A 27,016-nucleotide genomic window follows, 5' to 3' on the forward strand; every position below is an offset into this window, starting at 1 on the left:
TGGGAACTCAGATGGTGGGTGAGCAGCACTAATGACTTCTGTTTCCCGCTATCCCCATTGCACCGTCTTTTGCCCTGTCCTGCTCCCTCAAGTGGCAGGGTGTAGGGTCCATCCTTGTTGGTTTCTGTTCTGCCATTGTTGCTCCCTGTCTAAGGATTCAAGTCTAGAATCCTGAAGGTGCTGGTACTTTCCATGGCCCATGGGATCCAGACTCCCCTTACACTTTAAGGCACTCTCTTTACCAGGCACCACTCTCCCCCTTCACTCACATGGCCAGGTTTTTAGATCTGTGTGTCAGCCCCACTCCTGTATCCCAGGACCTTGGCAGAAGCTGTCTCTCTGGTTGGGATAATAATGACTGCCCACGGCCTGATCTTTGGAGCTGTGCTCACATGTCCTTGTCTGCCTTCCCAGACTAAAACATGCCCCGCCTGTGCTTTCCCACATGGCACTTTCAGGTTTATTTGGGCGTACATTTGTTTAATGTCTGTGTCCCTCATTAGGCTCTTGGTTCACCATTCCCAGTGCATGGCACCTAGCAGGGCCTCTATGTATTTCTTTGCGTGAATGAACAGATCCTTAAGGCTCTGTATCTGAAACAACTCATGGTTTCATTCATTATTTTATTCCCCAGTGTCCTTCTGCATCCATTTCTCTTTATTTCATTTGAACTTACCTCCTGCTGCCAGGTATCACTGGTTTCTCACTGACATTTAGGATAAATTAAGGATATTTGCACATGTAACAATGTGCACGTTTGGGACTGGACTCTGCTTTAGTTTAGAAAAAGCTGGTCAGATGTTCTTTGTGCAGTATTTTAAAGCAGTCACACATTCTGATACAAAGATTTCCTTATTTAGGGTTCTTTGTTTACACAAACTGTTAAAGCCCTAGTGTATAATAGAGCATATTGATTTCACTTTAAAAATTTGTTTATTCTTTTGAAAGAGTTGAGAGAGAGAGGACAGCGTGAGCTCTTTCATTTGCTAGTTCATTCTCTTCAAATGGCTGCAATAGCTAGGACTGGGCCAGGCTGAACCAGTAGCCTAGAGTTTTTTCCAGGTCTCCCACAAGGGTGCAGGGACTCAAACACTTGGGCCATCTTCTGTTGCTTTTCTAGGTTCACTGGCAAGGAGATGGATTAAAAGTAGAACAGCTGGGCCTTGAACCAGCACCCACATGGGATGCTGGTATTCAGACAGATGCTTTACTTGCTGTGCCACGATGCCAGTCCCTTATCCAGTTCTTAAGGTATTCTGCTTTTTATTGGAAAACAAAACAAAGCAAAAATGCAACTAATAAAACTCTTCAAAATGCTGTTTATTTATTGAGCAATGAGTTTTACCAACCAAGAAACATTTGGGTTGTGCCATCATTTCTGTCTTATACTTGTTAATTTTTAAATTTCTTTTTTTTTTTTAAATAAAAAAGAGGAGTTTTATTGAATTCTTTAAAATTACTATCCCATGCTTTTGCGGACCCCACCCGTTTACCTCTTAACGGTTTCACGCCCTCTCTCTTCAAAGTTCTTTTCAACTTTCCCTTGGTACTTGTTGACTATTGGTCTCGTGCCGGTATTTAGCCTTAGATGGAGTTTACCACCCGCTTTGGGCTGCATTCCCAAGCAACCCGACTCCGGGAAGACCCGGGCCGGGCGTGCTGGGGGCCGCTACTGGATTCACACTGTCCACGGGCTGGGCCTCGATCAGAAGGACTTGGGCCCCCCATGAGTGGCGCCGGGGAGTGGGGCTTCTGTACGCCACATTTCCCGCGCCCCACCGCGGGGTAATTTTTAAATTTCTTATCGATGAATTCATAGCAGGGAGATTTAATGTTTGATCAGATCTTTGTTTGACTCTCTGCTCCCCTTTGAAGGTGACAGGGGTAGATTCAATTAAGAAAGTGATTGGGTGTGGCAAGATTGAAAGGCAGGTTAATTCAATGCTTGTATTGGAGACTTCCTTTGTTTATTGAATGTTAATCTGAAAGTGAATGTGAAAGGATATGGCCATATACTTTGCCCAGGATCTCAACTGGCCTCTTGACATTTACTCAAAAACTCTTGTGTCTTTTAAAGATTTACTTTCTTGTTTTTTTTTTTTTTCTTTTTAAGGATTTATTTTTATTTTTATTACAAAGTCAGATATACAGAGAGGAGGAGAGATAGAGAGGAAGATCTTCCATCTGATGATTCACTCCCCAAGTGAGCACAACGACTGGTGCTGTGCCAATCTGGAGCCAGGAGCCAGGAGCCAGGAACTTCCTCCAAGTCTGCCACACAGGTGCAGGGTCCCAAGGCTTTGGGCCGTCCTCATCCTCGACTGCTTTCCCGGGCCACAAGCAGGGTGCTGGATGGGAAGTGGAGCTGCCGGGATTAGAGCCGGCGCCCATATGGGATCCTGGCTCGTTCAAGGCGAGGACTTTAGCCCTGCTTTCTTGTTTGAAAGGCAGAGTTAAAGAAACGGTGAGAAAGAGCATGAGCAAGAAAGAAATATCTTCCATCTGCTGGTTTATTCCTCACATGGCCATAAGAGCTAGGGCTGGGCAAGACCCAAACTGGAAGCCTGAACTCCACCTCTTGGTCTCTCACGTAAGTTGCGGGGGCCTACACACTTGAAACATCTTCTACCGCTTGTCCGGGTGCATTATCGGAGATCTGGATTAGAAGTGGAGTACCTGGGACATCCAACATGAGAATGCCAGCATTACATATAGCAGCTTACTCCACCTCACCACAAGGCTGGCATGGAACATTTAAGCCTTTAGTTTGAGATTTATAAACTCCATCTTTATACATCTTAATAATTGAGTTTGCTCTCTTCTTTTTTTTTTTTTTTTAAAGATTTTATTGTTATTGGAAAGCCGGATATATAGAGAGGAGGAGAGACAGAGAGGAAGATCTTCTGTCCGATGATTCACTCCCCGAGTGAGCCGTAACGGGCCGGTACGCGCCGATCCGATGCTGGGACCAGGAACCTCTTCCGGGTCTCCCATGCAGGGGCAGGCTCCCAAAGCTTTGGGCCGTCCTCAACTGCTTTCCCAGGCCACAAGCAGGGAGCTGGATGGGAAGTGGAGCTGCCGGGATTAGAACCGGCGCCCATATGGGATCCTGAGGCTTTCAAGGCGAGGACTTTAGCCGCTAGGCCATGCCTCCGGGCCCGAGTTTGCTCTCTTCTTAGTTTGAGATTCATGTACTGTATTTTTTTTTTTAACAGAAGATACAAGTTGAATCGTGGAATATATTTTAATTAGTGTATAGAGAATGATTCACTTTAAAGAGAAAGAATAAACCTTTTTTTTTTTTTCATGAAAATCTTTCATGACCTTTACAGATGTAAACCATTCTCTTTTGTCTCAGGAGTGTTAGATGTTTATTCCTTCAGTTCTGGAGCACAGAAACACACTGGCGTAACAGTTCCTATTTCTAGGGTGTTGTCCTTAACAGGGGTGGTGGGAGCATGTTGTAGCTGAGCACGGGAACTCTGGGGCTCCAGCCCTACCCTTCCATTTCTTCGTTCTGCATTCTCAGTGTCTTCAATATAGAATAGACATTTAGTAGCACTTACCTGTGATCATTGTGAGAGAGTATTTGCATGTAAAACACAATAGACTCTGGCGCACAGTTAATTGTCACTAAGGGCAAGCTGTTGCTCCTGTGAGGGAATGCACTAGGAATATCCTATAACCCCGTTATAAACCTTGCAAGTGTAGCTCAAGGAGATTTTATAACTTGGTGAAATTAGAATTCAGTGTTCGGTGTATAGAAACATATATGTGTACAGTTACATCAACTATAACATGTATAAGAAAATGTTGGTAGGAAATACACAAATGTGTTCTAATATTTCACAGTTGTTTTGATTTCCTAAGTAATATATGGAGAAAAGGGATAAATGGTAAACATGGGAGGAAAGTTTTGGTATTATATATTATATATATGATATACATATCATATCTATGTTATATATATATATATGATATATATAAGGCATTTAAGGAAATAAGCCTTTATGGCACTGGTTAAGAACGTTTTTCGGGGCACCAAGGGGATGGGCTGCTCTGAAGTGCCAGCCCTGCTTCTGATTTCAGCTTCTTGGAGACCCAGCAGGTGATAGCTGGGTTCTTGGCTCCCTACCACCCATGTGGGAAACCTTAACGGAATTCTGGGCTCCTTGCTGCTGCTTGGCCCAGCCGTTGTTGAGGACATTTGGGGAATGAACCAGTGATTGGAAGATCTTTATCTTTCTCCCTTTAGAAGCATGAGATTAAAACTGGTGTATTTTGGGCCCAATGCAATGACTCAATGGCTAAGTCCTCACTTTGCAAGCACCAGGAATCCATATAGGCACTGGTTCATGCATGTCCTGGCTGCTCTGCTTCCCATCCAGCTCCCTGCTTATGGCTTGGGAGAGCATCAGAGTTTGGCGTAAGTCCTTGGGACCCTGTGGGAAACCTGAAGATGCTCATGGATCCTGCCTTCAGATTGGCTCATTTCCACCTTTTGCAGCCACTTGGGGGAGGGATGAACTAGCAGATGGAAGATCTTTGTCTCTCCTTCTCTCTGGAAATCTGATTTGGATTTCCTAAAAGAGTAAATAAATCTTTCTTTAAAACTTGGTGCTATTTCTCTTCATCACATCAGGGTGTCTAGGGAGTCATCAAAGGACTGTCCTCCATCCCAGGGTACTGATGCAGCTTGACAGCAAGGAGTGGCCCTTTCCCTGACCTCTCCCCCAGACATAGGAGAAAAAAAATACTGAGACATGCTTCCCACCCACCTTCCTCCATCCCTGACCTTCCCCATCTTAATCAGAAGCCCACATGGCTGTGTATCCCTCTCAACTGTGTAAACAATATCAAAAAGAAAAAAAAAATTTAAAAATTGGTACTATTTGAGCTTTTATATTTGTATCTCAATGCTTTGTATCAGTGGGCATCATAATGTGAAGTGAATTCCCTGAGGTGAGAGTGCGTAAGTGCATTTTGATAGCAAAAATGTTGTTGATTAGTTAAGATCCTTGCATTTAGTGCTTATAAAGGAAGGAGGAGGCCCATGTGAAATCATGAAACTGTGCAGTTTCTTTCAAAAAAGGGCATGTTGTTTGAGTCTGGGAAATTTAGACAGATAAGGATGGCTTTATTTTCGTTTTTGAGGTTGAAACTGGAAACTAGAGAAGACAAGTGATTTTCTTAAGGTCACATAGCTCAACACTTTTTTTCTCTTCTGGTGACGTGGTAGGGATGTCCCAAAGCATCAAGTTAAAGATACAATTTGGAGGCAACTATTGTTGTGCCATGGTTAAGCTGCTACCTGTGATGTGGGCATCTCTTAGGAGCAGCAGCTTAAGTCGCAGTGCTCCACTTCTAGTCCAGGACCCTGCTAATGCTCCTGAGAAAGCAGTGGAAAATGACCCAGTTGCTCACTGCCACCGATATGTGTTGCTGGCTTTCGCCTGTCCCAGCAGTTGAGGCCATCTGGGGGAGTGAACCAGTGGATGGAAGATCTCTCTCTCTCTCTCTAGATTTATCTGTTCTTACTGCTATAAATATCTGTAATTTTGCCCTTCAAATACATAAAAATTTCAAAATGATAACGATCGAATTTAAAAAGATTTTCAAATATGATTTTAATATTGGAGGTTTTCATAACTTTTAAATGTGATGAACTTGAATAAATGCATCTTTTTGGAAAGTACCTTGATTTCTGTGGGTTGAAAGAACTTCGTGACATGGAAATGAATTCATACTATTTTGAAGATGAAAAGTGGATGGCGTTTAGTCCAGTTTCCCAGTTCTACAAATGAGAAAGATGTGGTTCACAATGAATAAGGTCATTTGTCTGTGGCTTTACATCTAGTTAGTATTAGACAGGAACAAAATCTAGTTTACCTCTAGTCCCAGTGAATTTCCCCTGACTGTAGCACATAATTGAATTTATTTTGTTTCCACTAGTGTTTCATCAAGTACCTTTAAGACTGTAGCAATCAGATACTAGCAGAATGTGGAACTTCTGTTTGTACCATGGATCTCCTCCCTGCTTGTATTAAAGGACTTCACAAAGTGGATGAAAAATATGAATTTTGAAAAAAAAATAGATTTTGAACTTTTTTTGTGCCAGAATAACTATTTAAAAATTATTCAATTTTGGCCCGGCGGCATGGCCTAGCGGCTAAAGTCCTCGCCTTGAATGCCCTGGGATCCTATATGGGCGCCGGTTCTAATCCCGGCAGCTTCACTTCCCATCCAGCTCCCTGCTTGTGGCCTGGGAAAGCAGTTGATGAAGGCCCAATGCTTTGGGAGTCTGCACCCGCGTGGGAGACCTAGAGGAGGTTCCTAGTTCCCGGCATCGGAGCGGGGATCTTCCCTCCGATGATTCACTCCCCAAGTGAGCTGCAACAGGCCGGTGCGCACCTATCGGAAGCCGGGAACCTGGAACCTCTTCTGGGTCTCCCACGCGGGTGCAGTGTCCCAATGCATTGGGCCGTCCTCAACTGCTTTCCCAGGCCACAAGCAGGGAGCTGGATGGGAAGTGGAGCTGCCAGGACTAGAACCGGTGCCCATATGGGATCCCGGGGCTTTCAAGGGCGAGGACCTTAGCCGCTAGGCCACGCCGCCGGGCCCAAAATAAATAAATCTTAAAAAAAAATTATTTAATTTAAAGGCACAAAGAGAAATAAGAGAGCTCCCATCCAGTGATTCACTGCACAGATGTCAAAGCTAAAAGCTGGGAACTGAATCCTAAACTCCTGTGTAGGTGGCAGAGACCCAACTGACTTACAAGAATCTAATGACTGGAAGCGTCATGAACTGCTTCCTGGGGTACCCTTTAGTAGGAAAATGAAGTTAGGAATGTTGCTACAACTGAGACTGAGGGACTGTCATATATAGGATGTGGGCATGCTTACAGTGTCTTAATTACTAGACCCAACACCAGCTCTTACACTTACTTTTAATTGCAGTTTCCACAAACTTTAAAAAAAAAAAAAAGATTTATTTATTTTTATTGGAAAGGGAGAAGGAGAGAGAAAGAAAGAGCAACTTCCCAAGAAGCCGCAGTGACTGGAGATGAGCAGTTTCAAAACCAGGAGTTAGGAGCTTCTTCTGGGTCTCCCACATGGGTGCACAGGCCCAAGGACTTGGGCCATCCCCTACTGCTTTCCCAGGCCAAAAGTAGGGAGCTGTATGGGGAATGGAGCAGCCAGGATATAAATTGATGCCCATATGGGATCCTGGAACTTAAAGTGGGAGAATTAGCCAATTGAGCCATTGTGCTAGGCCCCACAAACTTTCTGAAGGATCTTCATTATACCAGTTGTATTTCATTAATCCCATGCTAGTTTGTGAGATTGAGATAAGTGCTGCCACAAATCAACAGAAAGTTTTCCTTTTCTGTTTAAGAAATTAGGATGAGCAGAGAAAGAAATAAGTAAACATGATAACATTCATTTAAAAAAAATCTCCACAATAACTTATTTAAGAAGCAATAATTAATATATTAGTCATTGTTACTAGTTTTGCAGATTTGTTGGTTAAAATAATTATGTAACTTGAGGAAAATCCTTCTAGGACCTATGAACCTAAAATTTGTGGGTAGAAAACAAGTACTGACAAACTTATTATGTATCTTTCAGGCTGCTTTGATGTGGCTAAAATATTGGTGTAAATGGCAATTTTGATTCAAATTGTATGATTATAAAAAGTGTCATTTCTAGGATTGTCTAGAGGACTTAATTAAGCTGTCATTCTAACATGCCGTTTTCATAAGTAGAGACAGGGTTCCTGTGGTGATAGGAGAGGTGCCATAATATTTATAGTATATTAGATTCACTATTATCCTAGCTAGAATTTGCAGAGTATTGAGTGGTTTAGGTTAACTTTCTCTTTTCATCACTTTTACTATGTTCATTTTTACCACTGTAATTTTATTTTTATTTTTTAAAGAACCTTCTGTAATATGTGATAAGAGAATGCTTATTTATCTTTTCCAAAACAAATGAAATCGTTTTGAAACTGAAGATTGTGTATTTTTTACTGATTTCTTTGGAGGTGATTTTGTGAAAAACTAGTAATGGTGTTGTTTCAAATGAGCTTTTAGTCCATCACTAACAACTTCAAGAGGCAGATTCATGGGAGCATGACCTTGTAGTTGTGCTCACGTACTGGTGTTAAGCTACCCATGTGTAAGAGGTAGCGTGAGAGGAGGAATAACCAGTAGGGAATGATGATTTCTTGAGCTGCAGATAGGCACCTTGGATAAATTCCACAGCATATCTAGCATTTTGGTGATAGACAAGAGGAAGGTGAAGTTGGTGGGCTCTGGAAGCCTTTTCAGTGGAGAAGTGGGGAAGGGCGTAGGCATGGGAAACGCTATCTGAAGGAGGGAAATTTGGAATAGCTCCCCAGGGGCTGGTGCTGTGTCAAAGTGGGTAAGACCACCTCCTGCAGCACCGGCATCCCTCAGGTCCTGGTTGCTCCACTTCCCCTCCAGCTCCCTGCGAATGTGCCTGCATATGGGAGATCCCATGAAGTTACAGGCTTCTGGCCTAGTCCCAGCCTCAGCCCAGCACTGGCCCTTTAAGCTGTATGGGGAGTGAACCAGCAGATGGAAGGTCTCATTGTCTGTAGCTTTCCATTTTAAATGAATTAATAAATCTTAAAAAAGAAGGAATATCTCCCTCATTTTGAGGGAATTAAAGGTGTTTTCTCAAGGCTGCAGTTGTTAGTGTCAAGAAGAAAAATCTTTTTCTGTCTTTCACTGTGCAGTCTTGGCATCTTGAGTGTATTTCACCCTGGGCAGTAGATCCCAACCAGCTTTACCCCATAGCCTGCCTGACGCCTTACTGAGAGAATCAGTATATTCCAGTGCACGTTGCACTTCGAGGCAGGGAGAAACTGGGTGCTGCCTGGGAGTCCTCTGTGGTGTCTCTCTACTGCCTGGTTTGGCACCTGAAACTGGGGGAGGCACTGAGCAGCCCAGAGTTGGTTTAGGCTGCAGTAGTCATGATTTGTTTCTGGCCAGTGCACTAGGCTTGGAGTCTGGCCTGGTGCAGGCCTGGAGCCCACTTCTAGCCAGGGTGACCTTTGATGCGGCTGGTGGGTGGGGTGGTGTGGAAGGGGTAGTCATGCCAGTCTTCTCTACTCCAGATTTCCCTTAGGATCTTTTTCCACAGTGTCAGTCCAGGGCGTTTTGCCTTGAGTCTTGTGAAGATCTTAGCAGATCTTGAGTCATTTTTGAGTTTTTAATGATGACACTAACAGAAAAGAGTACAGTGTTAGTGCAGTTGAAAGTTTTTGTGCTTCAGTTGCCACTGATCATTCATTCACTCAGCAAACACTAACACTTGGTTGAGACTCTGCTGGAATCTAGAATGGAACCAACCCAGCAGTTGCAGCCACCAGCTGATTGGGGCAATGGACTGTACCGGGCCCTGTGCCTGCTAGTAAATACAGGAATCTGGTCTGGGAATACCTCAGACAAAGTTTCTTTGGGGATCCCTCCAATTGAACTGCTGGACTCAGGACCCTAACCATGAAAAGACAGAGGACAGAACAAGTCAACCACCTCAGCTATATGTTGGCAGCGAAAAACTGGGCAAATGGAGACTCTATGATGGACTGTGTCAATCAGTGGATTCTTCAACGACTTCATTGTGCTTGGAGTGGCAAGATTGGCAGCAATTCATAACTGTTGAACAATCAAAACCACTTGAGCAGGACCCTTGGAGCATGCCCCACATCTGGGACCTGGGGTGGGTGGGAGACTGGGTGGGGCTTCTCCCTTAAAATCCCCTTTTACATCATATATATGAAGGAAGCAATACGGAACTAATTGTCTTACCCATCTTCCTGTAGGGTTTGAACCTTTTAACACTATTTATAAAGACTGTAAAAAAAAAGTAAAGTAAAAGTAAAGTAAAAGACTGTAAAAAAAAAATACATATATATATAAAAAATTAAAAAAATAGAAAAAAAAGCATGCAGAGGTGGGAGTCTAGGCAGCTTGGCTAATTTTGTACCTTGGAAGGAAGAAGAGAGGGTGCTGAATGGGAAGCCAGCTGTCTGGAAAGTGGAGAGATATCAGAACCTTCATGTCTTTCGCTTTGCTTTCGCGAGATGCAGAAAGTTGGATGCCTGATGTGATTGGTCCTTATGGGACATTTTAGTGGTGTAATGTTTCTTTGTTGTGAAAATACCGTGTGGGCCCAGAGGAAACTTTGATCAATATAGGAGTTCAGTGAGAAGGTGGGTCAGGGTGGCCTGGAGCTGGGAGGGGAGGCTTTTAATTTTAATTTGTGGTAATGTAGCTGTTACCATCTGAAGGAGATCTGAAGCTTGTATATGTAGGGATGGGAATTGTAGTGCAAGAGATTAAACCACCTCATATTCCATATCAGACTGCTTGGTCTGAGTCCCAGCTATTCCATTTCCAGTCCAGCTTCTTGGATATGTGTCCTGGGAGGAAGAAAAAGGTAGTTCATCTGCTTGAATTCCTACTATCAACATGGCAGACATGGATGGAGTTTCTGGCTTGGGATTTCAGTCTCTTCCTCCATTCCACAGTTGCTGCCAGCACTTGGGGAGCAGCCAAGGGAATAGATTTTACCATGTCTCTATCACTCTGCCTTTCAAATAAATAAATAAATAAATGCATTTCTCTTTTTTTAAGATTTTAAAATTTTTATGGGAAAGGCAGATTTACAGAGAGAAGGAAAGACAGGGTGTGTTGCTGTCCTGCAGCAAACAGCTTGGTACATGGAGACGCCTGGACTACTGACTGGTGGTGAATAGCCAAAGTTTATTATCAGCCTCAGACCTTTAAAAGAAGGTTGTCACATAGGCATCCAGGGAGGAGGGGCTTGAGCCATTTACATCTCAACAGCTAGGTACAGTTGCCCAAAACAAGTCTTGTTCCTGTAGCAGGTCCTTTATCTAAACCTGTGAACCGGGAGGTTTCCTGCTCATTCATTTCCTTATCAATTGTTCGTGGTGCCTGCTGGAGGAATTGCTGCTGGCTCTGGTTTTTCAAGGCAAAAGACTCACAAAGTCCTTCTACTAGGGATGAAGATCTTCCATCAGCTGGTTCACTCTTCATTCCCCAAGTGGCCACAACAGAGCTGAGCCAATCTGAAGCCAGGAGCCAGGATCTTTCTCCAGGTCTCCCACGTGGGTGCAGGGTCCCAAGGTTTTGGGCCATCCTAGACTGCTTTCCTAGGCTATAAGCAGAGAACTGGATGGGAAATGGAGAAGCAGGAGCATTAACTGGTGCCCATAGGGGATCCTGTGTGCATGCAAGGTGAGGATTTAGCCACTAGGCCATTGCACCAGGCCCAATGAATACATCTTAAAAATGAAGATATTTCGGGGCTGACATGGTAGCCTAATGGCTAAAGACCTTGCCTTGAACGTGCCAGGATCTCATATGGGAGACGGTTCTAATCCTGCAGCCTTGCTTCCCATCCAGCTCCCTGCTTGTGGCCTGGGAAAGCAGTTGAGGACGGCCCATAGCCTTGTGACCCTGCACCCATGTGAGAGACCTGAAAGAGGTTCCAGGTTTAAGATCGGCTCAGCTCTGGCCATTAGTCACTTGGGCAGTGAATCATCAGATGGAGGATCTTCCTCTATGTCTCCTCCTCTCTGTATATCTGTCTTTCCAATAAAAAAAATGAAGATATTAACTAGAAACAGGTAGTTTCCTTCTGTTCTTACTAGAGAAAGCAGGACATTTATTTTTCTTTGGTTTCTAGCATATTTTCCATGGGTGTAAAAATGCAAATATGTAGGGATTTGGATTCTAGTTGTCATTAATTAGTCCCTACAAGCCATAATAGCTTGTTAAATCATTCAATATTGCGTTAGTGTAACACATTTGTTATTTTAAATGTAAGTAGCATGTTACTGTGGCTATTTGTATGTCAGAGTTGAAGGTGCAAGAACTGTAAATCCTCTGCTTCCTTTAGAATTGAAAATGAAACCAGTTTCTGTAGACTTTCAGAATAAAAATAATCTGAACTGATTGTGAGCATGGGGCATGAAAAGAAAATTCTATGTTTTATGTAAAAGTATTAGTGACTTGAATCTCTGTGGAACACAGATTTGCATAGTATTGTGGTCTGATGTCTTAGTGACTGTAAAAGCTACTGGATCCTTCTCTTGGGGGATTTTGGAAGTTAAGTGATAGCCAGACCCGGTGCGACAGTGTGGTGGCTGAAGTCCTCGCTTTGAATGTGCTGGGATCCCATATGGACACCGGTTCTAATCCCGGCGGCCACACTTCCCATCCAGCTCCCTGCTTGTGGCCTGGGAAAGCAGTCGAGGACAGCCCATAGCCTTGGGACCCTGCACCTGTGTGGGAGACCCAGAAGAAGTTCCTGGCTCCTGACTTCAGATTGGCTCAGCTCTGGCCATTGTGACCCCTTGTGGAGTGAATCATTGGGCAGAAGATCTTCCTCTCTGTATATCTGCCTTTCCAATAAAAATAAGTAAATTTAAAAAAATGACAACTAGCAGATTGCATGGGGTAATGATAACAGAACTGGTAAAGAGTACTGGCTTTTTTTTTTTTTTTTTTTTGCAAAATTGCCAAACCATAGCTTCCTTTGTTATAATAACTAATTCTTCTAAAAAGGTGTATGTAGGTGGGCTTAGGTTTGATTTTTAGCATTATCATTTTTGTCTTCACTTCCTGCCATTTAGGACATGTGTGGATCATGCCAGTAAATCCCTGGAAGTGAGCAGTCATTTGCCGAATGTGTGTGTGTTTGTGTTTTTGATACTTTTGATTTCCCATATGTATCTGAGTGGACCTTTCGTTGTTTATGTACATTAGTTACATGAGCACATTTGTTGGCTCCTATGTAGAACCCTGCAGGGTGCCAAATACCGTGTTAGGTGCTTTGGGGAACCTGGGTGAGGTAGACAGGTGTCATCGCATAGTGCTGACGCCTGGGAGGGACGAGAGAGGGGAAGCATGTGCATCTCAGGAGAACATGCTGTAAGTGAAGGGGCGGCTTGTGGGAGAGAGCCTCAAGTGAGGGGATGAGAAGTGCTTTCTGAAAGAGATGGCATTGGAGATGGGAAAGTAGACTCATTGTTGTGGAGAGGGACCCATGGCAGTGAGGCCCGAGGCTGAACATGATGGGATGTATCGGAGGAACAGTGGGCAGTTGAGTCAGATGAAGTGTGGTGATTGGGGTCAGGCAAGGAACACGGAGTGAAGACGGGCCAGATGGGACCCTGGGTTGGAAGACCCCAGATCGCAGCTTCGCCTTGAGAGTCAGTGACTGCCTTGTTTGTTATTGCAGCTTAGTAGCTGGAGCGTGGAGAGTGTAAGAGGGCTGGGGTTTAGCTGCCCTGTAAGAGGCCTTCACTGTCATGTAGGCAAGAGGCAATGAATGAGTAATGTGTAAGTTATGTGTAGGAAGGGGTTTGGGATAAAGTTGATGAGTACTTGAATCTGATACTACAAGGGCATGCATTGATTAAGTGCTTATTAATGACCCTCCTTCCTCTGGATTACAGTGAACACGGAGCTCCCTTCCTGCGTGAGGGTGGGAGCACAGGCTCTGATGCAGTTTTCCATCTCAGCCCTGTGCCATCCTGAGAACTCGCAGCTCTGGTACACAGCCTGTGAGGCAGGTGTAGAATTGATCTGCTCCCTGCTTTCAGATGAACCGTTGCAGACAGATGAGAATCTCATCTCCCGCTATAAACCATCCCTAGAGAATGGGATTAGCAGTGAGCTCTGAGAGGACTTCATTTTTTAGAGTGTTTACGGGAGAACAGACAGCATTAAAAACCATGCGTCTAGTCCTCTAAAATACCCAGGCCAAATCAGTGTGTGCTTAACCACCGGGCTCCAGCAGCTGCCATCTCCATCCTGAGCCTTCAGAGTTGACATCTGATTTCATCTCAGCTTTCTGGAATGTCTTTCCACCCTCCCCTTCTAAGGGAAAAAATGAAAGAAGCCTTTTATTTAAAATGGTAGGTTCATATATAGTCATTTTAGAGACAGGTTGTATAGGTAGGTAATTTGTTTTTTTACCCTTTTGCTGCATATTTCTGTAATTTACTTGTTCAAGAGAAGATAATAAAAGCTTCTGTTTCGTGAGGCAGTGACTCCTGTTCAGATTGTATGTGGACTGCTTTAATGTTTCCATATACAAGCTGAGTCACTGCTTGGTGGTGGTAAGTCGTAGCTGGAAAAGTATTCTTGGTTTTCCTCCTCTGGGATTTTTTTTTTTCCTTTGTGTGACCATGCACCTCTCTGTCCTCTTTGAGTCTGGTGCCTTAGACCGCTGGGCCGTCCTGACACACCTCTCTGTCCTCTTTGAAACACTCTTCCTTTGCTATTCAAGTACAATTATTACTACCTCATTATTAAACTATATGGTGACCGGGCTTGAAATGACAATTCCTTTTATATGTCTTTCTGTTTTCCCTTACAGTTTCCTGTTGTGGCTGTCCCCTTAGGAGAACGGGTATCTGACAAGCTCCTTTAACCATCTAGACTTCAGCTGTTGTCTCTGTGCCGATGACTGAACCTCCACTCTGTATTTCCATTGTGAGGGCCAGGGGATGGGGACACACAGAAGAGGAGGATAGATGGGCGTGAGCCTCAAAGGGAAGAAGCTGCTTGGGATTCAGTGGAGGGGTCCAGGGAAGGCAGGAAGTGAAGGTGTTGAGACTCACTTCCTATCGAAGGAAGCAGTACTTAGTGTGAGATCCGCAGACGGGGCAGGCTGGTTTGTGAGCTGCTTTTAGCTGCTCTGCTGGAGACAAGAAATTAAGCAATGGGCAAATGTTTAGAAACTTTTAACAAATTGACAGAGTAGTTTAAAATCTGTTGCATCTAATTAAAAAATTAGGGCTTTTGGTTTTGTATGTCTTCTTATTTCACTCATTCATGATTATTGCTATTTACACGTCTTAGAAGCTGGATAATCCCTACGTGTGTTGTGAGAACTTATTGCGGGTTTGCAGCCATTTGATTGGAAGCTGTTAGTTTGGGCAGCAGCAAGAAGGAGCACATTGGTGGGGGCTCCTGGCAGCGCTAAGGCCAAGGGAGGTTTGATGGTGGAGGACAGTGTGAACACATGAGGCCCAGCCTCCATGTGTGACAGGAGCCTGTGTGTGCCCTGCTGGCCTAAGTAGGGTGCCTGACTGCTGGGGCCATGGCAGCAGTAGCATTGGGCTCACTAAGTCAGATCTCTCATTGTGCCCAGAACTTTTCATAATTTGCTTGTCTCTGTTCTTCCCTGTGGTGACTCTGCCCCAAACACTGCACAGCTCTAACCTTAGTCCTCTCATGGGCATGCTAAGCCCTTCCACCAGTGGCTGCCCCTGTGGGTTGCTGCCCTGGACCTTGGGTACTCTGAGCTGTGCACCTGATGGAAGCCTTTGTCTGACTTCCGTGTCTCACAAGGCTGGGTTTTTCTCTGGGGAATCGTGATGGATGCCCAGAAGACACCCATACCAGCAGAGCCGATTCTGCGGTGGTGAGCCAGCAGCTTTGTAATTCTTTCTTCTCCACTAAAAAGACAGGATATTTAGCCACCATACTGGCACAGCCCTTGGCTGCCTTTCAAAGGAGTATATGGGCAGAGAATGGGCCAGCTTTTGTTTCTCTTGCCTTCTGTGTAGCCTTGGGGTGGGTTTTGAGGGGATGTTTTCCCTGTAGGACTAACGTACTTGGTGTTGAGAAAGCAGGAAAGCGAGTTTTCCTGTTCTGAGAAGAGAACACAAAGCAGAAAGGCAGGCGGCCAATGGAGATATCCTGTTGAGGCCTGTGTGGAGAATGCTGACAGCACCTCCTCCTTTCTGTGTCTTTAAGGAAAACGAGGCGATGGGGAGGAAATCAGTCACTCTGCAAGCCCCATCCAAAAGGTTTTCCTTTTATTTATGTGCTTAGTCAGGAGATTACAAGTGTATATGCTCCATGACTTAAAAACTTGTCAGACCAGAGATCTGTAACACATGACAATTCAGAAAAACGAGAGAGGCTTTTTGTTTTTTTGGTTGTTATTTCCCATGAGGTCATTCTAAGTTTGCCTGGGAGGGGCAATGAACTGTAAAAGTGAATGTAAACTGTATGTGAGTTTTATTTATTTTTAAGTTAAAAGCTGACAAAATTCTTGCTGAATTAGATTTATAAAAAGATTGGGCCTGGCAGCGTGACCTAGTGGCTAAGGTCCTCGCCTTGAACGCGCTGGGATCCTATGTGGGCACCGGTTCTAATCCCGGCAGCTCCACTTCCTCTCTATCTCTCCTCCTCTCTGTATATCTGACTTTGTAATAAAAGTAAAATAAATCTTAAAAAAAAAAAAAAGATGACTTACTTACACTCTTAGGGAACCATTTTTTTGAGCATTTTAAAATCAGACCTAATTTTTTCCTCTTCTATTATAAGAGTAATATATGTTTGTGCTAGGAGAATTAGGAAACACATCTAGGCAACCAGTGTAGAAATAGGCTAGCAAGATGTGGAAGTGGAAAATCAGGGTGTGTGGTGAGGGGGAAAGGCAGGATCTTTGGGGAACTGTGGGGTTGGGGAGGGTTAGGCAAGAACTCCATGGTCCCCAGGAAGACTGTCTCATCTATGTGCCGCCCCTCGCTTGTGGACCTGATCGCCTTTAAAGCTGGCCTCCCCAGTCAGCTGCAGGCCTGGACCGGTCATTCCAAATGTGTTTGGTGCTTGAAAGCTTTGGGATGAGTGGTTGAAAGGCTCATTAACTCACTGCATTTCACATCTGTCAGTCAGTCAGAGGAAGAAGGGGTAGGCATGGGTGTCAATGAAGAGAGGCAGATTTGTGTAGGTGAGTGGCATGTGTGCATGTCTGTGTGTGTGATCTTTGAGGATGTTGGAGATAAAGGATTAATATCAAAGAGAAAATGCAAAAGAGGAAAAGAAAATACTGGCTTTATTTATTTATTTATTTTAACAAGAAGAGGAAACATACAGCAGCCTGTGGTATCCTTTGTGACTTCCTGCCCTCTGTCCCCTCAGTGTCTTGCCGTCCTGACAACTGCTTAGGTATTCTGAGGAATGAAGAAGCTGGGCCTCCTCTGTTTTATCTCAGTAAATATTTATAGAGCAGCTGTCAGCAGAGCATACTCTCTGTCAGTGTTAGCTTAGAAGATAGAGAGAGAGATCCTTATAAGGCGTGAGATTACATGGGCTCAGGCTAACATTAACCGGAACATCTACTAGTTATTTTATGACAGGTCATGTAGACCTTAACATGTAGAAAGGAAAGTGGAAGCTTAAATTGAATAAATAGCTGATTTTGATAACATTTCATTTATTGAGTGCTGTTACATGCCAATTACTGGGCCAAACTATGGGAGTTTGGCTGAAAATGGGACAGTTCCTGACCCTGCAGACCTTATAATCAGGGCCCAAGTACAAGGAAGGCTGTGAAAGTTCCTGGGAAATTTCCATAATCTTTTCACCTGCCTAGGTTTCTAGATTTTCACCTAGATTTCTGAAGTTTTCTCATAGGATAGCTAGTTTTAGTGTAGTGGAGTGAAGATATCAGAGCGACATGGGGATGTCCAGTGGTGGCATAGGGGAGACACCTGCTCTAGAGCAGGGAGTCTGACATCTACATGGAGAGCCGAGGGACAGAAGAAATGAACCAGATAAAGAGGTGACTTTATGTGGGCCATGTGCAAGGGCTAAGGTAATAGAAACAAAAAGCTGGGTGGGGATGATGAAAGAAGGCTGTAGAGGGAAGTAGGCCTGATGTGTAAGCTGGTTAAAAAGTGTGAGTTCAGTGGAGATGCGAGACAGGAGGTCAAAGTACAAAAATTGATTGTATTTCCACACAGAAATAGCCAAGTGGGAATGAAATTAAATAAAGTTACATTTACAACAATACAAAAAAGTGACTTAGGACTTAATTTAACAAAAACTCAAGATCACTGAACATTTTTAAAAGAAATTGAACAATACATAAAAATGAAAAACAGAAGAAACTTTAAAAAAAAAAGGCAAATTGAACGATACAAATAAATGGAAACTTCCTGTGTTCAAGGTTGGCAGACTGATTGTTGTCGCTACTCTTCAAATCTGCCAGTAGGCTTAATGTAATTTCTATCAAAATTATAGCTGCCTTTTTTTTCTTTTTGGTAACTATTGACCAGTTAATCCTAAAATTAAAATGAAAATGCAGGAAGAAAATCAGAATAGTAAGGAAATACCTGGAAAGGAAGAAAAAAGTTAAAAAAGTCACACATCCTGGTCTCAAAAGTTACTGCAAAGTAACAGTAATCAAAATAATGTGATACTGTAATAAGGATAGACATGAAGATCAATGGAGTGCAGTTGAGAGTCCAGAAATAAATCTCTTATATTCACTATCAGTTTATTTTCAACAGAAGTGCCAAGGCTATTCCATTGTTTTTATGCTTCAGTCTTTCATTTAAACAGTTTTTTTTTTAAAGTCAGATGGTGGTGGAATAATTAAATATTCATTCAGAAAAGAATGAAGTTTGATCTTTTATTGTACCATATGTGAAAAGTAACCCCCAAATTGATTATAGACCTAATGTGATGCCTAAAACTACGAAAATACTTGGTAAAAAAAAAAAAAGCAGCACAGGTGTAAATCTTCATGATCTTGCATTAGGGAATGATTGTTTTAGACATTTAAAGTACTGTTAAGAATCTACACTATATAAAATCTCTTACAACTTATTAATAAAAAGATGACCTAATGAAAATGAGCAAAGAACCCAGACAAATGTTTTCCTGAAAAACACATACAAATGGCCAGGAGCGTGAAAGATACTTTTCATCATTAGCTGTAGGGGAATGTAAATTAAAACACAAGGAGGTACTGCTTCATAGGGGTGGCTCCAAGGTAAAGACAAATGCGTTAATTTGTTTCCATTGCTGTAACAAAAAGGCCTGAGGCCTTTTTGAAGAAGAGAAATCTATTTAGCTTACAGTTTTGGAGAGTGATAATCCAAGATCAGGCAGTCTGTTTGTCTTCCAATCAGAGCCTCTTGGAGGTATCATGGCGAGAGGGCAGGTGGGAGGGATGCCGTGGAGAGACAGGTGATAGGAAACAGCCAGTCTTGCTCTTTTATAATAATCTTTTTGAGAGAGCTAACCAGGGTCCCACAAGAACTACATTGTCCCCTTCAATGATCTGATGACCTTGCACTCAGCCCACCTCCCAAAGGTTCTGCCACTTCTTCCTGGAAGCCCACCAGGCTCCTGACACATGAACCCGCGTGGGATGCACTGAAACCAGATTCTAGCTATGGCACTAGGTATCCCCTTGCCTGTTAAAATCGTGGTATTGATGTAGAGAGATTTGAACCCATCTGTGTTGCTAGATCGAGTGTGAAATGGTGCAGCTGCTTTGGAAACAGTTTTATAATCCTTCAAAAAGTTTAAAGTAGAGCCTGATTTGTGGCACTGTACATAAAGCTGCTGCCTGTGATGCCCACACGCATATCACAATGCCAGTTCAAGTTGTAATGGTTGTACTGCTGCTGACTTAGCTTCCCATTGTTGCCCCTGGGAAAGCAGTGGATGTCCGTGTAGAAGACCGTCTCTGCCTTTCCCCCATGCCTTCTTCCTCTTTTGCCTTTTAAACACAAAAATGACCTTAAAAAATGTGTAAACTGTGTGATCCATAATTCCACTCCTGGATGTATCCAAGAGAATTGACAATTTACAAAACAAAAACAAAACAAAACAAACTTAAATGTAATGGATGTTTGTAGCATTAGGGAAAAGCAGTGAATCTTGAAAGTCTGCAAAGAAAGAAGATACATGAAACAATAGATATTATTTGATTCCCTTTTTGTGACTATCCCAAGCAGGCAAATACAGAGATGGAAAGTTAGATTATTGATTTCCAGGGACCAGAGAAAGAGGGCATGGAGAGTGACTGCTAATGGGCATGGGGTGTCTTTTCACTGAATATTATATTTGAAATGGGTGAATTTTGCAACGTGTGAATTATTTCTCAATGAAACTATAAAAGGAGATGTAGACATTGTCCTAAGGTTGAGAGTCCCTGAAGGACTTCACACAGGACAATGTGATGTGATTGGGTTTGTATTTTGGCAAGGTCATTCCAGCTGTGGTGAGAAATTGAGTTGGAAGGAACAAAACTTGAAGCAGGGATCTCATTTAGATGCTGTTAGAATTAATACAGATGAAAGACACTGGGGGCTTAAGGTAGGAAGGGGCAGTAGCAATATTCAGTCCAAAATGTAAAACTCAGCAGGGTTTGGTGATTAATCAAGTGTGGTGTGGAGAAGGAGGAGGGAATTGGAGATAAGCCAGTATTCCCAGCATAATCCATGGGTGGAGGAATGAAATGAGAAGGGAGGGAGAAAGGTGACCTTTTCAGGCTGTGTAGGTAGGTGCAACTGAGGTGTCCCTGGACCAGACACACAATATTGAATAGGTGGCTGATGCAAAACGTAGGACCCCTAGGCCTGAGGAGGCAGGTTAAAAATGCGAGTTCTTGGCTGCATTCTAGACCTACTGATGCAGGGTCTCTGGTCCTGGTGGGGCTTCCTTAAAGGCCTACTGTGGCATGCCTTGAAATCACAGTGTCATTTCCAGTGGAGAGTGTGTAGAGGAGAGAAGTAGTTCCATCACCATTTATAGGCACAGGAGTGGGAAAGATAGCTTCATTGGCATCGGGGAAGGGGCTAGAGGACTAGGAGGCTTCCAGGATGCTGGAGTTTCAGGGAACCCAGAACAGAGCGTTTCAAAAGCAAGGAGCGATCAGGGCTGTCATCCATGTCTCAGAGATCAAGTAAGGTGAGAGAAGCCAAGGCTGTACTCTGGTTTCAATGTGTCCACTGCCATTCATGTGTTAGAGACATCATACCCAGTGCAACGGTATTTTTGAGAGCCAAGACTTTTAAGAGGTGATTAGTACTATTATCTATGGTGGGAGCAGGTTCCTAATAAAAAGAAAAGCCCATTCTCCCTGGCTTACTTTTTTTCGCTTGTACTCTCACAGACTCTTGACCTACTGTCTACCATGGGATGACACTGTGAGAAAGCCCTGGCCAGATGCAGCCCCCTTGACCTTGGATTTGTCAGTCTCCAGAACTATAAGAAGTAAATTTTTTTTTTATTTTAAAGGTTTTATTGTTATTGGAAAGCCGGATATAAAGAGAGGAGGAGAGACAGAGAGGAAGATCTTCCATCTGATGTTTTACTCCCCAAGTGAGCCGCAACGGGCCGGTACGCGCCAATCCGATGCCGGGACCAGGAACCTCTTCCGGGTCTCCCACGCGGGTGCAGGGTCCCAAAGCTTTGGGCCGTCCTCGACTGCTTTCCCAGGCCACAAGCAGGGAGCTGGATGGGAAGTGGAGCTGCTGGGATTAGAACTGGCGCCCATATGGGATCCCGGGGCTTTCAAGGCAAGGACTTTAGCCGCTAGGCCACGCCGCCGGGCCCAGAAGTAAATTTGTGTTCCTCATAAATGACCCAGTCTCGTTACTCTGTTTAAGCAGCACAAAATAGGCTAAGACACTAGTGTGTATTGGGTTTACTGATAAAGTGGTGGCTTCAGTAAGGGTCATGGCTTTGTGTGAAGACATTCTTAGAGCAGGGAGACTACCCCATGTGGCCTGTGGGTCCTCCAAGGGGCGGAGACTAAGCGCTGCTGGGCAGTGCCTCCCAGCCTGTTTCCTTGTAGGACTCCATTCTGGTCCTGGCCTCACTTGAACAAGTACATCTGTGGCCTCCCTTGGTTGTAGGTGGTGGTGGTGGGGAGGAACCCTGAATGTAGGGCCTATGCCTGTGGGGCACAGAGAGGCTGGGGGGAGGGTCTTACTGACACCACCAGAAGGTCCCCCCAGGTCTTCCCTGGGCCTGGCAGAGGAGTGCGCAGTGCTCCGTGGCCCCCAACTCTGGTGCTGTCAAGATATCAAGCACTGCTGTTACTCAGAGGTGCCGAGGCCTGATGTTTTTGAAGTTGGAGCACTTGCTTCATGTTTTTCGTGGTGTGTTGGTCATGTGCAGCTTTGAGAGATACTGTACAAATACTTAAAAGTCCTGCCCCTCCTGCCTTCCTTGTTTGGCACAGCCTTTGCATTTTGAAATATTGTCTAATGAAAGTTATGTAATTCTCTGAGGGTTCTCAGTCTCATTGGTTTTCTACATAACAGAATTACAGCATAATATCAGTATGAGAAAAATCAGTATGAATGACAGTATTTTCAAACTTTGTTAAATGTGCTCACGTCAGTTAGTTTCTTGTCAAGTGGAGTGACTGCTAATCTGTTAGTCTTAAGCCAGCATAGGGCTCCGGAATGCTTATCTTGTGGAGGAGTTCATTATCGTTTCAAAGAGCTTTGAAACTGTTCCACTTAAAAGTGTAAAACTTGCACTTTTAGCCTTTATTTTATAAGTTGTCATTACTTTTTTCTTTATTTAGGGCAGCAGATTGGTGTTATGGAGACTTTTAGGTGTTAAAATAAATATTATTTTATTTGGGGAATATTGTGTAATAGCAAGATGTGGAAATCCCCCACATGCAAAGTTACCTCTGAGTCAGTTGTTTAGGAGAGAAATCAGAGGTGAATAGACAGCCCATATTCAATTAGTATGTTCTTCACCTGTGTCGCTCGGTCATTGCCTACAAATCAGGATTTAAAATATGGTGGTTTTTTTTCCCCCTGTTTTGCGGTTAACCATTTTGTGTTGTAAGATTTCAGGCCCATCCTTTCCATTTCCCTTAAGGCGATCTGCACTGGATTTAATGCCCACCTTTAGAGCCTTCCAGTGTGGTCTGCACTGTGGGATCCTAAGTGGTGATGGCCCATTGCTGTACCCGTGTCTGCAGGAGCCTTGCCTGTCCACAGAACCGGTGCTGCCCTTTGGCCCCAGAGCAGGCCTGTCCTGGGTGGTCTTTTAGCTTTTTCTGCATACCTGGAACCTCCCTGTCCCTGCCCTCTGCACCAAGGGGAAGGCTGAGGAAGTGGCAAAGGGCATCTCGGAACAAAGAGGGAGAAGGAAATGCTGGGTAGATACCCCAACAGATGTTCGTGGGATTTATTCTAGTCTGGAAAAACAGAATAGGAGGGAGTTTGTTATAAACCCACTTAGAAGTGACTTTTGGGTTGGTGGTTTCTTTGTCTTAACTATTGGAAGCTGGTTTTTCTCACAGCAAAGCCTGGGCCAACAGCTGAATTGTTAAAGAAATAGCATCTTTCTTTCTCCTCAGAATTAATAATGTGTAAAATGGTAATCCTTCAGAAAGGTTTTTTTTTTTTTTTATCAATTACATTGCATTATGTGGCACATTTTTATATGCACTGGGATTCCCCCCACCCCTCCCCAAACCCTCCCCCCACGGCAGATTGCTCCACCTTATTGCATTTCCATAGTTCAAATTCAGTTGAGATTCTTTCATTGGAGGTATTTACCAAGCATACAGTCCAGCATCTTATTGTCCTGGTAAGTTCAATAGTTTCTTGGTGAGACCATCTCTGGTCTGAAGGTAGAGCCAGCAGAGTATCATCCCAATCAATTAAAAGCCCCAACATAATATTTACAACCAATTACAACATTATGACATTAATTGACATGGTATTGATTAACCAATATGTTAATAGGAAAATGCAGGTTCTCAGCCACAACCTGTGACTTCTTCGTAGACAATTCCATTTTGGTTTATATTCAGCCGTGTTCTATACACCTTAAAATGGCTATAGATTACCATTCAGCTGTCTTGTGTCTATTTTAGTTTTAGTATTTAGCAGTGTATAGCATTGAAGCATGGTTTCTCTGAACCTGGCTGGTTTTTGGGTAGTCTAACTCTATAACAATACAAATGTCAACAGTTTAGGTGAACAGTTATAGGAGGGGTGTGCAGAGAAATCTTCAGTACCCCAGTGAGGAGTAACTAAACTTTGTGTCCCACCCAGTGAGTTATAAGTGCATCCCGCTGACCGTTTCCTGTCTGTTTCTAAGCTTTCCTTGTTATTCTCTGTCTATTCTAGTTAGTTTGTTTGTTTGTTTTGAGGGGTTTCTGGAGCGATCCTGATGGTCATTATGAGAGCGGGTGGGGACCCAGAGTTGGAAGCAGGCAAGGACCAGAGAAAGCTCCTCTCCCTAGTCCTGAAGGAAGTTTACTGTTCTTCTGTTCCTGCAGACCGCTCAGGGATTCTGGTTGTTGTTCCGATGATCTTGGCTCCTGCAAGGCAGGACTTGGGCTTCTTCCATCCCATGTGGTAGATCCAAATGGGAGTGGTTGACCTCAGAGTTCTTGGCCTCCGAAGGCACTCCATTTCCCCGTGGTCTCCTTGGCAGTAGGGATGTAGTCCTCGGTGCTCGTACTGATAGTCCTTGATGAAGATCTGAGAGTCTTCAGGGTTGGGATACAAGCCTCCTCCTGTCTGCCTGCTCCCCTCTGGGGTCCACCCTGCTCTATGTGTATGACCTCCTGTTAAGAGGTTATTAGGATTGCTCCTGATTCCCCCTATATGCCTTTGTAGTTTTGCTGTTGTCTAATGCTGATTCGAGTCTGTTGTCTATGAGTTACCAGTTATGATCCTGATAGGTTATACTTCCTGTCTTCCTCACACCTTCTAGGGTGATGCAAGATTTCTCTGCTCTCCCTCCCCCTTTCCAAGTATCATAGGGCCTTACAAGTATATTAGGTTTTACAATTCTTTGATGTAGATCATAAGCAATCTGATTGTTGGTTCATTGGTTACTTCACAATATCTTATTGCATGAGATACAGGCTGTTTGGGATTGAAATAATATTTCTGTTTTCCGGATTGACATCATTTCACAACAGCCACATCAATCACAACAGCATAAAATATGGAACGCTTCACGAATTTGCATGTCATCCTTGCGCAGGGGCAATGCTAATCTTCTCTGTATCGTTCCAATTTTAGTATATGTGCTGCCGAAGCGAGCACCAGAAAGGTTTTCATGTACACGGGTTACTTTGGGATATTTACTGTTTAGATCCTATTTGATGTTATTTTGTGCTATTTGTTGTGGTAAAAGACAAGTTTTGAATAGCTTTGTCTGCATCATTTAATGTGTCAAAATACAGTGTCAAGCAAGGAGACAATTAGATATCCAGGTAAGCTCAATTGCCTGTGACTGGATTGTTTGGCAGAACAACTCACAATTGCATTTTCAAAAAGATCTTTTAAATTCATATTGTGAAAAAAAATTCTTATTGTAAAATGACCCCAATATATTTTTACTTGGTGTTCTTTTTACAGAAAAAAAATAGTTATAGGGAAATACTTTAGGTTCACAAAACTGGAAGGAGACTTTCTGAAATTTCAGTTTGTCATCTTCAAAGCAGTTGGTGTGGAATACAGTAACCAGATCAGGCTGTGTTTCACGCAGTGACAAAGGCACTTTTGTTATTAAAATTCCAAGACCCTGCCATGCTAGAGCAGCTGATATTTGGTTCTGACAGTCAATTTGGAAAGCTGGGCTTATTTCAGAAAAAGCCCAGATGCCCTGAGCCAGGAATTTACAGCAGGCCCCGTACCCTGGGTTTAGTTGCTGCTAACTTTGAGTGTATGTTACAAGCTGTCGTAGCCTGTGTCTGCTATCTGTCCTCAGTTCAGGTTGGAGAGAGGCTGTCCAGGTTTATTAGGCAGTGCTGTTAGAAGCCCTGAGAAAAGTAAGGACTATGTGACATAGTTTTCATTAATATAATTAATCAGATGAAGTTTATGTCACATACAAATGTATGTAGTTTCTTATTAAAGCCCCCCACCCAGATTCCGTGAACCTCTTTTTCTGGTCTGCCCTGTGTTTGTGACTTTCTGAGACTGACTTGGTACTTGCCCCAGAGCCCTTCTTGTAACCTCTCCCTTTCATCTCCCTCCATAGCTAAGCACTGGATCACTTTCTCTTATCAACTGCAGGCTGCCTTCCACTCATCAGCAGCCCCAGCCAATACAAACATGCCCGTTTCCTAGTCACACAGAATTTCCCTTTTGACTTCTCATCGGGAGTCCCCTTTTCCTGCTTTTACATGGAAACAAAGAGACTGTTCTTGAAAGCTTCTAGAAAGTTTTTTTAATGTTTGTTGGTATTTAATGGAACCCCAACCTGTACAGAGGGCAAATTATTGTATTACTGTTCTTTGTATTTATTTTTTCCCCTTTTGAACATTCACTGAATTTCTGATTTTGAAAAGGCAAGAATAGGAGCTGGTATGATGGCTCAGTTGGCTAATTCCCAGCCTGCAAGCACCAGCATTCCATATGGGTACAGGTTCATGTCCTAGGTACTTCACTTCCCATCCAGCTCCCTCTTTATGGTCTAGGAAGGCCGAGGATCAACCAAAGCCCTGGGACTCTGCACCCACACTGGAGACTTGGAATAAGCTCCTGGCTCCTGGCTTCAGATCATCTCAGCTCTGGCCATTGTGGTCATCTGGGAAGTGAACCAGCGGATCTTTCTGTCTCTTCTTCTCCCTGTAAATCTGCCTTTCCAATGAAAATAAACAAATCTTTTTTTTTCTTTTTTTAGAGCAAGAATAGTACAAAGAAGTCCTGTTGTGCATTTTAGCTGCATTTAGTTTCTTCCATTCACTTATTTAACACAGGTTCTTGTGTATCCTGCCAACGCCTGCTATGAAAATGATTATTAAAGAGATTGTCCAGAGAGGAGACAATCTTTTAGCTTTTTTCTGTGTGAGGAAAGGAAGGGTTGTGGGGGTGGATAAATGAGAAAATTGGCTTTGCAGCTATGATGGTTTCTACCAGCTAGATGAAGATCATTCTTCCTTCTACCCATACCCTGTCTCAAGTCTTCCAGCTGCTTTTTAAAAATTCGCTTCAGTGAGATACAGTTCTTATGTCATACAGTTCACTTCTTTTAAAGTGTATGGGTCTGTGCTCTTTAATTATACTGACTTGGCTGATTAATAAAATATAATAAGAAAAGTTACTATTTTAGCTATTTTTTAAAATAGTTTATTTTTACTTGAGAAGGTTATACAGTCAGAGAGAGAGGGAGGGAGGGAGGGAGAGAGAGAGAGAGAGA

General features: G+C 43.4%; 1 protein-coding gene and 1 non-coding gene across 4 annotated transcripts in view; one reads left to right on the forward strand and one right to left on the reverse strand.

Annotated features, from left to right (window-relative positions):
* DOCK9 (dedicator of cytokinesis 9) overlaps positions 1–27,016 on the forward strand; it is a 287,950-nt gene that overhangs the window by 9,474 nt on the left and 251,460 nt on the right. The window lies entirely within an intron of this gene.
* Positions 24,809–24,915, reverse strand: LOC118758081 (U6 spliceosomal RNA). The gene has a single exon (XR_004995518.2). It is a non-coding gene; the product is annotated as a U6 spliceosomal RNA (small nuclear RNA).

The sequence above is a fragment of the Ochotona princeps genome, chromosome 12 (assembly GCF_030435755.1).
Source record: "Ochotona princeps isolate mOchPri1 chromosome 12, mOchPri1.hap1, whole genome shotgun sequence".
Classification (NCBI taxonomy): domain Eukaryota; kingdom Metazoa; phylum Chordata; class Mammalia; order Lagomorpha; family Ochotonidae; genus Ochotona; species Ochotona princeps.